The sequence below is a fragment of the Chiloscyllium plagiosum genome, unplaced genomic scaffold (assembly GCF_037043375.1).
Source record: "Chiloscyllium plagiosum isolate Xiang-an unplaced genomic scaffold, Cpla_swu_hap1 HiC_scaffold_32, whole genome shotgun sequence".
NCBI classification, from domain to species: Eukaryota; Metazoa; Chordata; class Chondrichthyes; order Orectolobiformes; family Hemiscylliidae; genus Chiloscyllium; species Chiloscyllium plagiosum.
This window is the reverse complement of record NW_028270170.1, coordinates 41,031,253-41,046,954: the sequence shown is the minus strand read 5'-3', so window position 1 is coordinate 41,046,954 and position 15,702 is coordinate 41,031,253. Positions and strand designations below refer to the sequence as shown.

Here is a 15,702-nt window from a genome sequence, read left to right as displayed (position 1 = left end):
GAGGGCATGTTATTTCATGGTTCATTGTAAGGGAGAACTTTTCAGTACAATCGGTTGTGTAACCTGCTTGATGCCTGGAGATCCCTCAAGTTTGATACAAAACGCAAAGGGGAAAATCCTAGTCACATGACACTTTCTGGGCAGCATGGAGATCAGCTGGGAGAAGCATCTCATCACTGAGCTCAAAGTCTGGACCAATGACGACTCTGCATTAACTAAATGCTACTTTACTTGAGCTGAAGTACACCAATCTGTCATGTCACTCACAGCCAGCAGAGAAAAGGACTGATGAGAAAATACAGTTCCCACTCCAGGTTACCACCTAATGACTTATGTTTGAAAGTGCCAGGGTCTAGAGTGCATAAATGATCAAACAAACATGGTGTCCTTTACAACAAAACTTGGGTAGTAAGTGTTGGCAAATTAGTTATGTTAAAAAAGTGACCAAATGGCTGCTATAATCAGATAGGTTAGTGCATCTCCAAAATGAGAAAACTTAAAATTGAAAATTTCTCACTTTGGATGATCAGTGAAATGGACTGGGTCATTGTAGCACAGCCTCACTGATAGCTGTAAAGACAACTTATTTTTCTGCATTTTTGATAGTGGGCTGAACAAAAAAGATTGCTGAAGGATTTGGTTTTAAAAACAATAAATTACCTGGCACTCATTTTAAGTGATGTTTACCCTGTTGCCTGTTCAAGATAAGTTAAAATCTCACAACACCAGGATGCAGTCAAACAGGTTTATTTGGAAGCACTAGCGTTCGAAGTGCTGCTCCTTGGGTTCATGTCACATTACAAGTGACCCCACAACACCACAAACACAGACAGATGCCCACACATGCAGACAGACTCCTACAAGCCCTCCTCTTTCATATGCTCACATGCACCCTCTCAGACACTCAAAAGCCAACTTTCCTCTGCAGTAAAAATCCATCAAGTCTGAAGAGAGCCAGTTAGTTGTATGTTGTGGCTCTTAAGTCAGAGACTTCAGAAGTGTGAACCCATCACCCTTGGCCACCTGCAAGTCGTAGTATCTGGAAAAGGAAAATAGAATAGAAAAATGCTGACAAGCAGAAGGATCACCTCGGGTGAATCCTATGGATAGGAACTATCTTCCCAGTGTTTCCACGCATGTATATTTTTAGGCAAAGTTTTATATGGAAGTTAGAGTATTAACTAGCAGTGTTATAGGTCAATGGTTCATAAATTCTAGTTATTATGCTCAAACAATTAAGTAGGGGAAAAAAAAAAAATCAGGGAATAAGAGAAATGGAGCCAAAAAAAAAAAAAGTTCCTTCAGATATTTACCAAAAAACGCCAACAAAATAAGTCTTGGTCATTCGTATTGGTGGATAAATTGGACAGATAGTGTGTATTTGTAGACAGGAGGCAAGTAATGTCCCAGAAATAGCTGTAAAAATCAAGAATTGAAAGGGGAGCGGAGAAATAAAGAAAAAGATTATAACCTCCAGAGAAACTGTACTGACTAAATGGTTGGAATTGCAAGTTTAGTTGTTCCTGGGTCCTGATGAATTGCTTTAAAAAGTAACTAGTGAGACAGTTAATGCCTTTTAATTTTCCAAAGCTCGAGGCGGAGGGGTGACCTTATAGAAGTTTACAAAATTATGAGGGGCATGAATAGGGTAAATAGGCAAAGTTTTTTCCTGGGGGCCGGGGAGTCCAGGACTGGAGGGCGAGGGGGGAAAGATATAAGAGAGACCCAAGGGATAACTCTTTCCACACAGATGGTGGTACAGGTATGGAATGAGCTGCTAGAGGAAATGATGGAGGCTGGAACAATTGCAATGTTTAAGAGGCGTTTGGGTGGATATATGAATAGGAAGGGTTTGGAAGGATATGGGCCGGGTGCTGGTAGGTGGGACTAGATTGGTCCGACCAGATATTCCAACCCAAAGGGTCTGTTTCCATGCTGTATATCTCGATGACTCTAAATCTGGGTAAGTTCCTTTAGATTGGAAAATTGTGACTATAACTCCTTTATTGAAAAAAGCAGGGAGGCAGAATGCAAGCAACCAAAGTCAGTTAGCTTAACATCGGTCAGACAGACAATGTTAAGCTATTAATAAAGACATTATAACACAGCACTTGAATAAGTTCAAAGTAATCAAGGAAAATGAAAATGATATTTAAACCAATTTATTGGAGCTTTCTGAAGTAGTAATTTATATGGAGGCTAAAAAAAGGAGAACTAGTGGATGTATTACACTTTATTATCAGAACGCAACTGAGTCTAAGAGATGAGAGCATCCAAATGCATGAAGCACAGAAGATTAGCCTGCAGATACAGCAAGTGAATCAGGAAAGCTAATAGAATGCTAGTTTTTTATTTTAATGTGTGAGGGGAAGTGAATGCAGGTTAAGCTTTAGTTAGTTATCCAGGGCATTGGCTAGACAACATCTGGAGTACTTTATATAGTAGTTCAGAGAAGATTACTCGACTGGTACCTGGAATGGGCAGATTGCTTCATGAGGAAAGGCTACACAGGTTCAGCGTGTAGACTCTGCAATTTAGAGGAGAGCCAGAGGTTAGTTAATCTTTGGAATTCCCTTCCTAAAAAAAAAAAGGGCAGTAGATGCAAAATCTTTAAATATTTTTTAAGAGGTAGATAGATTCTTGATTACCAAAAGGGATAAAAGATTGAATTGGGGTAGCAAGAATATGAAGTTGAGGTTAAAACTAGATCAACAATCTTATTGATTAGCAGAGTAGGCTGAAAAAGAGTCAAGTGGCCTACTCTTGTTCCTTGTCCATTTAGAAACCAAGTCTGTGCTTTCAAGCTGGGTCATTTTGTGCACTTATGAAATCTTTCACTTCTGTGATGACTCTTTGACTAGCAGAACTTAATTTCCAGGGCACTAATCCAGTCAAGCGTAAAACCACACTACTTCAAAGTGGAGTTAGTGGTTCAATACCCATTCCACAAGATTGGAACACAACCATGGTCTACATTCTAGTGCTATTCTCAAAGAATGCTTCATCCAAAGTGTCACATTCAGAGGAGGTATGAACTAACTCTTCATTTTGCTCTCCCAATCAAGGTGAATACCGTACTGAAGATCCCAGGAAGGCAAGTTTGCACTTCAATAGCTTTGATTAGGAAAATGATCATGACAAGGATAAAAAGGAGGAGAAAGAGCCAAGCTTAAAGGAATAAATCAGGATCCCCAAAGAAGGGGGTTTGGAGTTTTAAAAAAAAAAAGAGAAATTCTAGATTTAGAAAGGGACCTAACCAGCTGAAGGTACGTCTGCAAATCGTAAAGTGAAGATAGAAGATCAGTCAAGAATGCATTACCTGCTTAAATTGCTTCAAAGACAAGCAGAGGGTAAGCAACTTTAGAGGTGGAAGTACACCAATTTTCTTCAAAATAGAGATTACAGTATCTGCAACCTAGCATCAAAATATATGATCAAAGAACTATTTGAAGAACAACGCATCGTTGTGATGATTCAGACAATGCTCCTTCAATTGTCATAGAAAATACAAACAAAAACAGAAATTGCTGGAGAAACTCTAAGTATGGCAACTTCTTTGAAGAGAAAAACAGACAATGTTTCTAATTTAGTGACCCTTCTTCAGAACTGGAGAACCCAACAGCTGAACTGAAGATGGTGAGAGCTACTGCCTTTGAAATCAAGGCTGTATGTGACCAAGTGTGGCATTGAAGAGTCTGAACAAAATGAGAATCAATGAAAAATCAGGAGGAAAACTCTCCATTGGCTGGTGACAGCCTAGCACAAAGGAAGATGGTTATGGTTAGTAGAGGTCAGTTATTTCAGCTCCAGGACATTGAAGAATCCTGAAGAACTTCTGCAGCAATGGCCTTCTCTCCATCACAAGGCCAAAAGTAGGGATGTTCCCTGATGACTGCATAAGTGTTCAGTATTGTCCGCCACTCTCCAGATACTGAAGCAGTTCATGTTGAAATGTAGCATGGCCTACACAATATCCAGGCTTGGACAAGTGGCAAGTAATATTTACACCACATATGCACCAGGTAATGTTCCAATAAGAGACAGAATCTAATCATCACGGAATTCCCACTAATATCAAAATCCTGGGAAATTACCATTGATCAGAAACTGAATGGCACTAGCCATATAAATCTTGTGGCTACAAACAGCAGGTCAAAGGATAGGAATTCTGATGTGAGAGACTCACTTCTTGAATCCCAAAAACCTGTCTACCTTCTTTGAAAGGCACAAGTCAGGAGTGTTTGATGGAAGGTTGCCCACTTGCTTTGTGAAGTGCAACTCTAACAGGCTGGATACCATCCAGGACTAAGCAAAGCAGTCTGTTTGATGGGCACAACCATACCAAAACATTTGTTCCCTCCACCAACTGTGTACACAATCTACAGACGTACTGCAGAAATTCACTAATACTTCTTGGACAGCACTTATCAAATGCTAGACCATTACGAAGACCAAAGGGGCAGCAAATGCAGGTGGTGTGCCCATGCAAGATCCCCAAAGTATTCATCATTCAGACTTGTAACTATAAATGATCATTCATTCACCATCACTGGATTAAAATCATCAATACACATCCCCCCTCTACCACCCCCAGAGCACTGAGGTCTACCTACTCCAAATGGACTGCAGTGTGCCCGATCTATAAGATGCACTGCAGAAATTCATCCTTAGATAGCACCTGCTAAATTCACAGTCACTACCATCTAGAAGGACAATAGCTCACCACAATCCTCAAGGGAAGCAGGAATGGGCAAAAAAAATGCTGGACCAGCCAAAGCCCAGATCCCCAAATAAATGGAGGAGCCAGTAAACAGGCTGTGAAAACTCTGATACTTGCTGAAAATTTGTGTCAAAAGCATCTTAAAGATGACTAGGGAAATTAAACTATAGTTCAACAACACTGTATACTCTCAGTGCAGACAGTGTGCTATCACTACGCATGCGCAATTGTGCATGTAACATTGAGCCAACTCCCATTTTCTGCCCATTAAGCTCTTAACAGAAGATTCAACCAATTAATTTTATGCCTATGTGAAAGAAATGCAAGCTAGCTATTGTTTTCTCTGCCAGAAACAGAGGCAAGGCAACTCAACCAATACAAAACCTTAAAATAAATAAAAACAGAAATTACTGGAGAAACTCAGATTTGGCAGCATCTGCTTAGAGAAAATAGCATTAAATGTTTCAAATCCAGTGACCCTTCTTTAGGAACCAGAAAAATGTCTCCCTTGAACAAACCATCGGAAAATGTCACCTCCGGTGCTATCAAGCAGCACCTGCATAGCAATAGCCTGCTCACAGGCAGGCAGTTTGGATTCTGCCAGGGCCATTCAGCTCAGGAGCTCATTACAGCCATGATTCAGACATGGACCAAAGAACTGAATTCCTAAGGTGAGGGGAGGCGAGAGTATAACAGCCCTTGACATCAAAGGCCACTTTTGCCTGAATGCGGCAAAGGGCCCTGCCAAAAGTGGAATCAGAGTCATAGAAGAAAACTGCTGGTTGGAGTCAAACCTAGCACAAAGAAAAGGTAGTCATGGCTGTTGGAGATCAGTCATCTCAGCTCCAGGACATCTCAGCAGGAGCTCCTCAGAGTAGTGTCCTAGGCTTAACCATCTTCAGCTGCTTCAGGTGACTTTCCTACCACACAAAAAAGGTCAGAAGTGAGGATGTTTGTTGATGCTTGCACAATGTCCAGTATGATTCACGATACTAACAGACCATGTTCAAATGCTGAAAGGGCCGAGCTGTATCAGGCTGGAGTTTAAAAGTAACATTAATGTTGCACAAATGCAGGCAATGATCAACACCAATTAGAGACAAAAGCCTGGGGGAGATTATCCTTGACCAGAAACTAAGCTGGCCTAGTCAAAGTGCAAAGGCGAGGAATACTGCAGCATATCAATGGTCTCCCGACTCCCTTAATCCTGCTCACCATCTATAAAGGTCAAAGTCTGATGCTGGAAAAAGCATAGCAGGTCAAGCAACATCTGAAAAAGGAAGAGAGAGTCGACATTTCAGGCATAACCCTTCATCAGGACTGGGGAGTGGATAGGGGGTGGGGAAGAGACTGGGGATAGAGCAAGATAGGTTGGATGGCAGTAAGTGGGCAAAGGCAGGTGGTGATTGAGGTAGGTTTATGGAAAGACTGCAGCGGATCGGTGAGAAGGAAGAGGTCAAGAGGACGCTAGAGACACCACCCACGTCGTCCTCCTCCTCCTCCTCCAACTCCAATTCCCTGGTCGCCAACACCTTATCTTTAACATAGATTTCCAGTTCCTTTACATGTGCCATGGATGGCACAGTGGCAAGCACTGCTGCCTCACAGCACCAGAGACCCGGGTTCAATTCCCATCTCAGGCAACTGCCTGTGTGGAGTTTGCACATTCTCCCCGTGTCTGTGTGGGTTTCCTCCGGGTGTTCTGGTTTCCTCCCACAGTCCAAAAACGTGCAGATCAGGTGAACTGGCTATGCTGGATTGCCCATGGTTTTGGGTAAGTGGATGTGGGGGAGTTGCTCTTTGGAGGGCCAGTGTGGACTTGTTGGGCTGGGGGGCCTGTTTCCACACTATAGGTAATTTAAATGTGTCCTCCATGAGGAAGGCCTAAAAGTGCTCCATTTCTTCCTCTTGTGCTGACCTGCCCAGTCCCCTTCCTCAGACACATTCAATTGGTGGAACTGATCCTATTACTAAACAACTTTTCTTTTCAATCCTCCCACTTACTACAAACCAGAGTGGTGGCTATGGACATCTGTATGAGTCCCAGCTATGTCTGCATCTTCCACAGCTACACCAGCACTATTCCTCACCTTTTCCTCCACTAAACCAATGATTTTGTGGGAGCATGAGGCAGCACCAATACAGAGCTTGAACAATTCGTCCACTACACCAACACCTTCCACCCAGACCCCACATTCACCTAGGCCAACTCAAACACCTTACTCCCATTCTTGGACTTCGGTCTTTGGCAACCAACTCAGCATTGACATCTACTTCAAACCCACCAACTTCCACAGCTACCCTAACTACATCTCCTCCTGTAAAATAAAAAAAATGCAATTCCTTACTCTTAACTCTTTTGGCATATCTTTCCCAGGACAAGCTATTCCACTCCAGGACATCCCAACGTCCTCCTACTTCCAGGACCGTTTTTTCCCCTCCCTTGATCAACAATGCCCTCAAATCACATTTCTTGCACTGTTGTCCTCTAGCCCTACTCTCCTCCTCCCCCCCCCCCAAAGACTAGAAGCCCCTGCTCCTCTTATTCCACCCCATTAATCTCCAAATCCAGCATATCATTCTGCCATTTTTTCACCTCTTACAATCAGACCCCACCAAAAATATATTTTCCTCCCCACCTCATCTGCATTCCTTTGGGACCGATCCCTCCATGACTTCCCAGTTAGGTCCACATTCCCACCAACCACCTTTGTCTGCTGCTGAGAGGGGTGTGAAACCTGAAAGTGTGAACTTGAAAGACTCTACACAAGCAAAACCAAGTGTCAATGTCATTTACAAAATACCTGGCAAGAACTGTAACAAAGCACTACATTGAACAGGCAGAAAACTAGCCATCAGGATACATGAAGATCAACTAGCCATGAAAAGACACGACCCACTCACTAGTATCCTCACATACGGATGAGGAAGGACACCACTTCGACTGGGACAACACATCCATCCTAGAACAAGCCAAACAGAGACACGCACGAGAATTCCTAGAAGCATGGCAATCCAACTAGAACTCTAAAATCAACAAACAAACAAACATTCACTTGGATCCCATTTCCCACAACTCCCCTGCCCCAGAGAAGAACAGGAAATGACATCACCAACCTAAGGAAACCCAAACATATAAATCAAAAGTGGCTACACCACCAGTGCTTCATTTGGAGGCTCACTGAAGATGTTGCTAGTAATGTGACAAAACAGCTGAAAACTAACCTTTCAGGTCAGCGAGCAAACCTACATCTGGTATGAAACCTGTGCCCATTCCTCCCTTCCCCCCCTAACCTCACCACACTCCAAGGGCCCAAAAGGATGATTTCAAATTCGGCAGAAATCCTCGAACATTATTTACTGGATCCATTGCTCTCTATGTGGTCTCCTCTATCAGGGAGATAGAGTGCAAGCTCACGGAATGATTCAGGGAACATTTTCAGATACACCAACCAACCCCACCTTCCAGTGGCCATCCATTTCAGCTCCCCCAATGATGACATGTCCATACTTGGCCTTGTTTAGGTGGTGGAGGAGGCCATCTGCAAACTGGAGGAGGAGCACCTCATCTTGTGCCTTGGGAGCCTACAAACACACAGCCTCAACATTAAATTCACCAGTTTCCAAATCTCCCCTTTCCCCCACCCCATCCCAGATCCAACCTTTCAATTCTGCTCCGCCTTCTAGATCTGAACTGCCTGTCCATCTCCTTCCCACCTACCCAATCCACACATCCCACTGACCAATCACAAATTACCTCCTACCTTCGCCCATCTATCGCCATTCCACCAGTTATCCTAACAGCACACCACTCCTGCAAAAACAAAGCAATCCCATATCCTATCCACCATATTAGTTTCTCATCCCCCTTCCCCAGTCCTGATGATTATGCCTAAAACATTGACTCTTGCTTGACAGATGCTGCCTGACTTGCTATGCTTTTTCCAGCACCACATTTTTATCAACTGACTTCTCCAGCAGCTGCAGTCCTCCATATCTCCCACCGTCTACGAGGCACAATGCACGAGTCAGATAGAATACCCCTACTTGGCTCGATGAATGCAACTACAACACCACCTAAAATCAATACCATCCAGGACAAAGCAGCCTGCTTGATTAGCATCACATCAACAAGATTCTGTTCTTACACTACTCAACACAAAAGTAAAACCTGCCCATCAGAAGACAGAAGTCATTAATTTGAACGGAGTATCCTGATTGTCCGGATGAGTGTCACCAACCAAGCTTGACATTATCCAGAACGTGATAGGGTGCCAAACGAACAAAAACACTTACACCACTGATGCTCTACACACCTCTGCAGTGTGTACGGTCTTAAGATGCACTGCAGAAATTGAAAAGTCCTTGGATAGCACCTTCCAAATTCACAAATCACTACCATCTAGGAGGACAAGAGCATCAGAGATAGGGGGACACCATTTGCAAGCTCCCCTCCAAGCGACTTATCTTGACTGGAGTATAAATTGCTGTTCCTTCAGTGTTGTTGGATCAAAATCCTGGAACCTCCCCCTGTAACAGCATTGACTGTCAACCCACAGCAGTGGTTGAAGAGGTTAGCACACCACCACCTGAAGGGAAACAAGGGATGAGCAATAAGTGTTGCCCCAGCCAGCGATGCCCAGATCCCTTGACCGAATACATGAAAAGAAAGCAAAATTTCTTCTCACAAATACTCCCAACGGTGATAGAGGTTCTCTGCCTTTTTGTACATCCACTCTTTCAGCTCTAGAATGGAGATTAGGAAACCCAACAATGTCCTTGCACAAACATTTAAGCCACATTGAAAATGCATCAAGGAACTTCACAGAAGTGGCCTTCACCAGTAAAATGAAGGTCAAACCTGAGGAGGAGCTTTTACATATGTATACACTGGTTCTATTTGTGACCACATTCAGAAAATGTGGTTTTGAAATGTTTAATATTTGTTATTTTAATGACTGACAGTAACAGTCAGCTAGCTAGACAAATAACAATCCTCCACTGGCACTACATCTGCCACAAGTATTAAAATCAGTATTACAGAGACCGAAGGGACTGTTTCGGTGCTGTACATTGCTATGACTAAAAACTAGCTGCCAAGCATCTTCAGAATCACAGAACAATACAACATAGCACAGGCCCTTTAGCCCTCGACGTTGTGTCGACCATTTATCCTAATCTAAAATCAAATTAACCTACATACCTTTCATTTTACAATCATCCATGTGCCTTTCCAAGGATCACTTTAATGTCCCTAATGTATCTGACTCCACCACCACTGCTGGCAGTGCATTCTACTCACCCACTGTGTAAAGAACCCATCTCTGATATCTCCCCTAAACCTTCCTCCAATCTTAACATCTGCCCTGGGAAAACATCTGACTATTCACTATCTATGCCTATCATCTGGATTTGGAAATGCCGGTGTTGGACTGGGGTGTACAAAGTTAAAAATCACAACACCAGGTTATAGTCAAAACAGGTTTAGTTGGAAGCACTAGCTTTCGGAGCACCACTCCATCAGGATTTAACTCTCATCTTAGACACTCCTTCTTGCTAGAGGTGCACATGTAAATATCAGTCTTCATCATTAGCACTCATTATACAAGTGAGAGCCACTTTCTGCTGTCAGGACACAAGCACCTCAGCTGACATTCTTCAGCACGACCCTCCATCAGTCCATGGAGCAGTTAGACTGTGGCCTAGTAAGTATTCAGCTCTAGTCTCTCTCAGCATCATAGAGATATACAGCACAGAAATAGACCCTTCGATCCAACTCGTCCATGTCGACCAAATGTCCCAACCCAATCTAGTCCCACCTGCCAGCACCTGGCCCATATCCCTCCAAACCCTTCCTATTCATATACCCATCCAAATACCTTAAAACGTTGAAACTGTACTAGCCTCCACCACTTCCTCTGGCAGCTCATTCCATACATGTATGGAAAAAGTTGCCCCTTACATCTCTTTTATATCTTTCCCCTCTCACCCTAAACATATGCCCTCTAGTTCTGGACTCCCCCACCCCAGGGAAAAGACTTTGTCTATTTGTCCTATCCATGCCCCTCATGATTTTGTTAACTTCTAAGGTCACACCTCAGCTTCCAACGTTCCAGGGAAAAACAGCCTGTAGAGGCCTGTTCAGCCTCTCCCTATAGCTCAAATTCTCCAACCCTGGCAACATCCTTGTAAATCTTTTCTGAACCCTTTCAAGTTTCACAACATCTTTCTGCTAGGATGGAGACCACATGGATAGTGGTCTAACCGTTATCCTGTACAACCGCAACATGACCTTACAGGCCCTTTTCTTGCAGCTATTGCTGTTGAGTGCAAGTTGGAGACCAGGTTACCCCAGCTTGAAAATGAAAAAGCCTAATTAAAATGCACATACCATATAATAGCCCAACAACTTTTGAGATTTGGGGTGCTAAGGTGGTGGAAAGAGTGGAAATTCCTTTGCAAGGAATTAAGGGATACAAGAGAGTGCACGTAAGTGGCATTGAAATGCCTATCAGCCATGACTGAATGATGGAGTGGACTCGATGGGCTAAATGGCCTTACTTCCACGTTATGTCTTATAGTCTTATGGCAATGCCTGTCCTTCATCAGAATCGTCCGTTGCAGCACAACTAAACTCAAATTCACTGTGGAAGAAATGATGAGCAGACCAGTGGCGTTAAGTCTCCCCAGATGGGAGATTAGGCAGAACACTGGGCAAGACCCCTCAAGTAGTTAGAATCAGAACACAAGAGGCCATTTGGACAATATACCTACATTGCTTTTCTGGAAACTACTGCTTAGTTCAGGTTGTAAGTTTGCTTGCCGAGCTGGAAGGTTTGTTTTCAGATGTGTCGTCACCGTGCCAGGTTACCATAGTGAGCCTCCGGTGAAGTGTTGCTTCTATCCCATTTTCTATTTACATGTCTTGGTCTGTTAAGGTGGGTGATATCGTTTCCAGTTCTTTTTCTCAGAGGTTGGGAAATGGGGTCCAGATTTATTGATGATGGAGCCAGGCCTCTAGGAATCCCGTGTGTGTCTCTGTTCAGCCTGTCCTAGGATGGAGGTGTTGTCCTTCTTTGCCTGTTTGTAAGAATACTAATAATAGTGGGTCATGTCTTTGGTGACTAGTTGATGTTAGTCTATCCTGGTGGCTAGTTTCCTGCCTGTCTGATGTAGTGTTTGTTACAGTCCTTGCATGGTATTTTGTAAATGACACTAATTTTGCTGGTTGTTTGTATCGGGTCCTTTAAGTTTGTCAGCTGTTGTTAGATTTGTGGACTACCATAATGCCAAGAGGTCGTGAGATTATAAGCAGGCAGGGAAAGAGTTAGGTTCTGAGTTTTGTGAAACAAGAGATTCAGGTGAGCATGACTCAGATCAGATAACCTACAGTTAACAATATGGTGCTGCAGGCAAGGGTAATGGGTTAACAAGGTGGAAAAGCAGTCGTTATGTAGAGCCATTTAACAAGGTGGGGTAGCATTCAATATGCAACGGCAGTTAACAAGGTGGAAAATATTCATTATGTGAAGTCAGTTATTCAACGTATAATAGCAGATGGCTTAATCTTTATATTGACACTTGCTGATTGTAATGGTCACCCAATTAGTATCTATGTTGCCTTATCTGGATGCTCCTCCCTGTGAAATGACTATATAGTTCATGAAGAAACTGCTGTTCTAGACAAGACTGTGAACTCATGTCTCTGTTCATACAAGCAATCACTCGCTCTCCCGCCAGGGGCTGGAATAAAAATGGAAGTGGTAAAACTACGCCGTGTCCCAGAGCGTGTTTGCTTCAACTGTGTGGGGTAGAAATCGGGACGACGGTCAGAGTGGTCTGGTAGTCATTTCAGAGATGTCTTTGATGTATGGTATCGTGGCTAGAGTTTTCGGGCGCTTTGTCTGCTTGTTTGGGTTTGTTGTTCAGGAATTGACGGGCTGTGTACCCTTTACCTATACAGCGTATTCAAGAAGTAATTTTCTGCTGCTGCTTATTGTTCCTGGGTGTGCAGTGAGTTGTAGCCTGTTTAAATAATGCCCTTATGCAGCTCGGTTTGTGGGGATTGAGATGATTGCTTCTATAGTTAAGTATCTGGTCTGTGCATGTTGCTTTCCTGTAGACATGGACTGAGAAGTAACAGACAGAGTTTAATTCAGATAATGCGAGGTGCTGCATTTTGGGAAAACAAATCTTAGCAGGACCTATATACACTTAATGGTAGGGTCCTAGGGAGTGTTGCTGAACAAAGACCTTGGAGCGCAGGTTCATAGCTTCTTGAAAGTGGAGTCGCAGTAGATAGTATAGTGAAGGAGGCATTTGGTATGCTTTCCTTTATTGGTCAGAGTATTGAGAACAGGAGGAGTTGGAAGGTCATGTTGCGGCTGTACAGGACATTGGTTAGGTCACTTTTGGAATATAGTGTGCAATTCTGGTATCCTTGCTATCAAGAGGATTTTGTGAAACTTGAAAGGGTTACTAGGATTTTGCCAGGGTTGGAGGATTTGAGCTACAGGGAGAGGCTGAATAAGTGGTGGCTGTTTTCCCCGGAGCATTGGAGGCTGAGGGGTAACCTTGGAGGCTTATGAAATCATGAATAGCATGGATGGGATAAATAGACAAAGTCTTTTCTCTGGGGTCAGGGAGTCCAGAACGAGAGGGCATAGGTTTAAGGTGAGAGGGAAAGATATAAAAAGGGACTGAATGGGCAACTTTTTCCAGACAGAGGGTGGTGCGTGTACGGAATGAGCTGCCAGAGGAAGTGGTGGAGGCTGGTACAATTGCAACATTTAAAATGGCATCTGGATGGGCACATGAATAGGAAGGCTTTGGAGGGATATGGGCTGGGTGCTGACAGGTGGGACTAGATTGGGTTGGGATATCTGGTCGGCATGGACGGGTTGGACTGAAGGGTCTGTTTCCATGCTGTACATCTCTATGACTCTAAAATGTTCGTTCCACAGTGCCCATTATCCAATTTAAACTTTGGGTCTGCTAAGTGGATGACACCTTTGTCATCACAAAAAAACGGATGAAATTAGAGGAAATCTACAACATCCTTACTGGCATAAATTTCACAAAGAAGAGATCAACAGACTCCCCTTCCTAGATGTCACTGTGGAACAAACAGTTAATGGACCAGCGTCTACAAAAAAAAAATCAACACATACAGACTACAGAAGCAAATCATCCCAACATCCGCAAATAGAACTGCATTATTTAAACAGGCCACAACTCACTGCAGCACACAGGAACGATGAGCAGTAGAAGAAAGTTACCTATACAGCACATTCAAGAAGAACAGGTACTCAATAAACAGTCTGCCAATTCCTAAACAACAAACCCAAACCAGCAGACACAACACGTCTAGAAACTCTAGCCAATTACCATACATCAAAAGGCATCTCTGAAATGACTACGCTGATCTCTTGGCATCATGGTAGCCCACACACCTACCACCACACAAACAGTGGCTGATGAACCTTAAAAAAAAAAGGACCCTATACAAACAACCAGCAAAACAAATGTCATTTACAAAATACCATGTAAAAGGACTAACAAACACTACATTGGACAGACAGGCAGGAAACTGCCGCCATGATACAAACACTAAATATCCACCAAAAGACATGATCAACTAATCACTAGCATTCTTACATACAGACAAAGAAGGACGACACATCCTTCCTGGGACAGGTTAAAAGATACGTTTGGGAATTCCTAGAGACCTGGCATTCAAACAGGAACTCCATCAATAATTGATTTGGACACTACTTACCAACCTCTGGAGGAAAAAAAAACTGGAGATGTTGTTATCTCCCACCTTAAGAGACCAAGACACAAATAGAAAGCAGGACATAACACCAGCTATTCATTGGAGGCTCACTGATGTTACCTAGTGACGAAACATCTGAAGGTAAACCTTCCAGCTCAGCGAGCAAACTTACAACCTGAACCTCAACCGGAGCTACAAATCTTCTCAAAAATCGCAACCTACTACTTAGTCCCACCTCTCTTTATAAGTTATAAACACTTCCAAGTAGAAATCCAATTCCATGTTATACGTTACTACTGGAGTTTGTCACCATAATTCTTTCTAGCAATGCATTCCAGGTCACAACAACTCACTGAATTACATTAGTTATACAATGAATAGGACAATACAACTTGGACCCAATCCAGCTCTGCTGCTCAAATTTCAGTGGAATAGTAAATGGACATGAGAAACTTGCAGGTCTTTCAATTTGAAGCGTCAAAAGATGCTTGGTAATATAAAAATCTAGCCCCTCCGAACATAAAATGGTTTTCAAGTCACACAAGATATTATGTTTTATGATATTATATTTGGTCCCATAAACATGTCTTTTGCAGTCACCCACAAATATCATATAGCAAGGACTCATTAAAACCAGTTGCAAGTCTTCTTGGCCACGAGCCTTGGTGTTTCCCCACAGTTTTACAACCAGCTTGCTGCCATGGCTCCAAGAGTCAGGAGGCAGGAGGGCAGCTACACAGACAAGCTGCTGCTTGGAAGAGCTTGTTGAAAAAGCTTAAAAAAAAAGGAGAGGGAGACAGAATCAGTCAACTTTCAGCAACAAGAAAACAAAATGCAAGCAAGGAGGTCAGTAGAGTAGGCTTTAGTGAAAATGAGGCAAAGAACAGTGTCAAGTAAGAGGGACAGAGAGCACAGGGTGTTCATTCCGGTAAAATGAGGACCCCAGGAAAAACCAACTGTAAAAACCATTTTAAGCTTATACAACTACAGCATAAAAAATGGCTAATGGCAGCAATTTGAAATTATAATGTAAAAACTTTTACACCAGCAACTCATTGTCACAGGAGTTCATCTTGCAATATTCAAATGCACTGCTTTAACTACAACAAGATTTTCCCCTTTGTAAAACAGGTTTCTTTTTAAGTTGTCAGAGGGTTTGGCATCCCCCATTTCGGATTCCATCCTCTTGCTTTGAAACTGTAACAGT

General features: G+C 42.9%; 1 protein-coding gene across 4 annotated transcripts in view; it reads right to left on the bottom strand.

The window, feature by feature from the left end:
* Positions 1 to 15,702, bottom strand: part of tlk2 (tousled-like kinase 2) — a 207,382-nt gene that overhangs the window by 172,393 nt on the left and 19,287 nt on the right. The gene's annotated exons all lie outside the window — the stretch shown is intronic.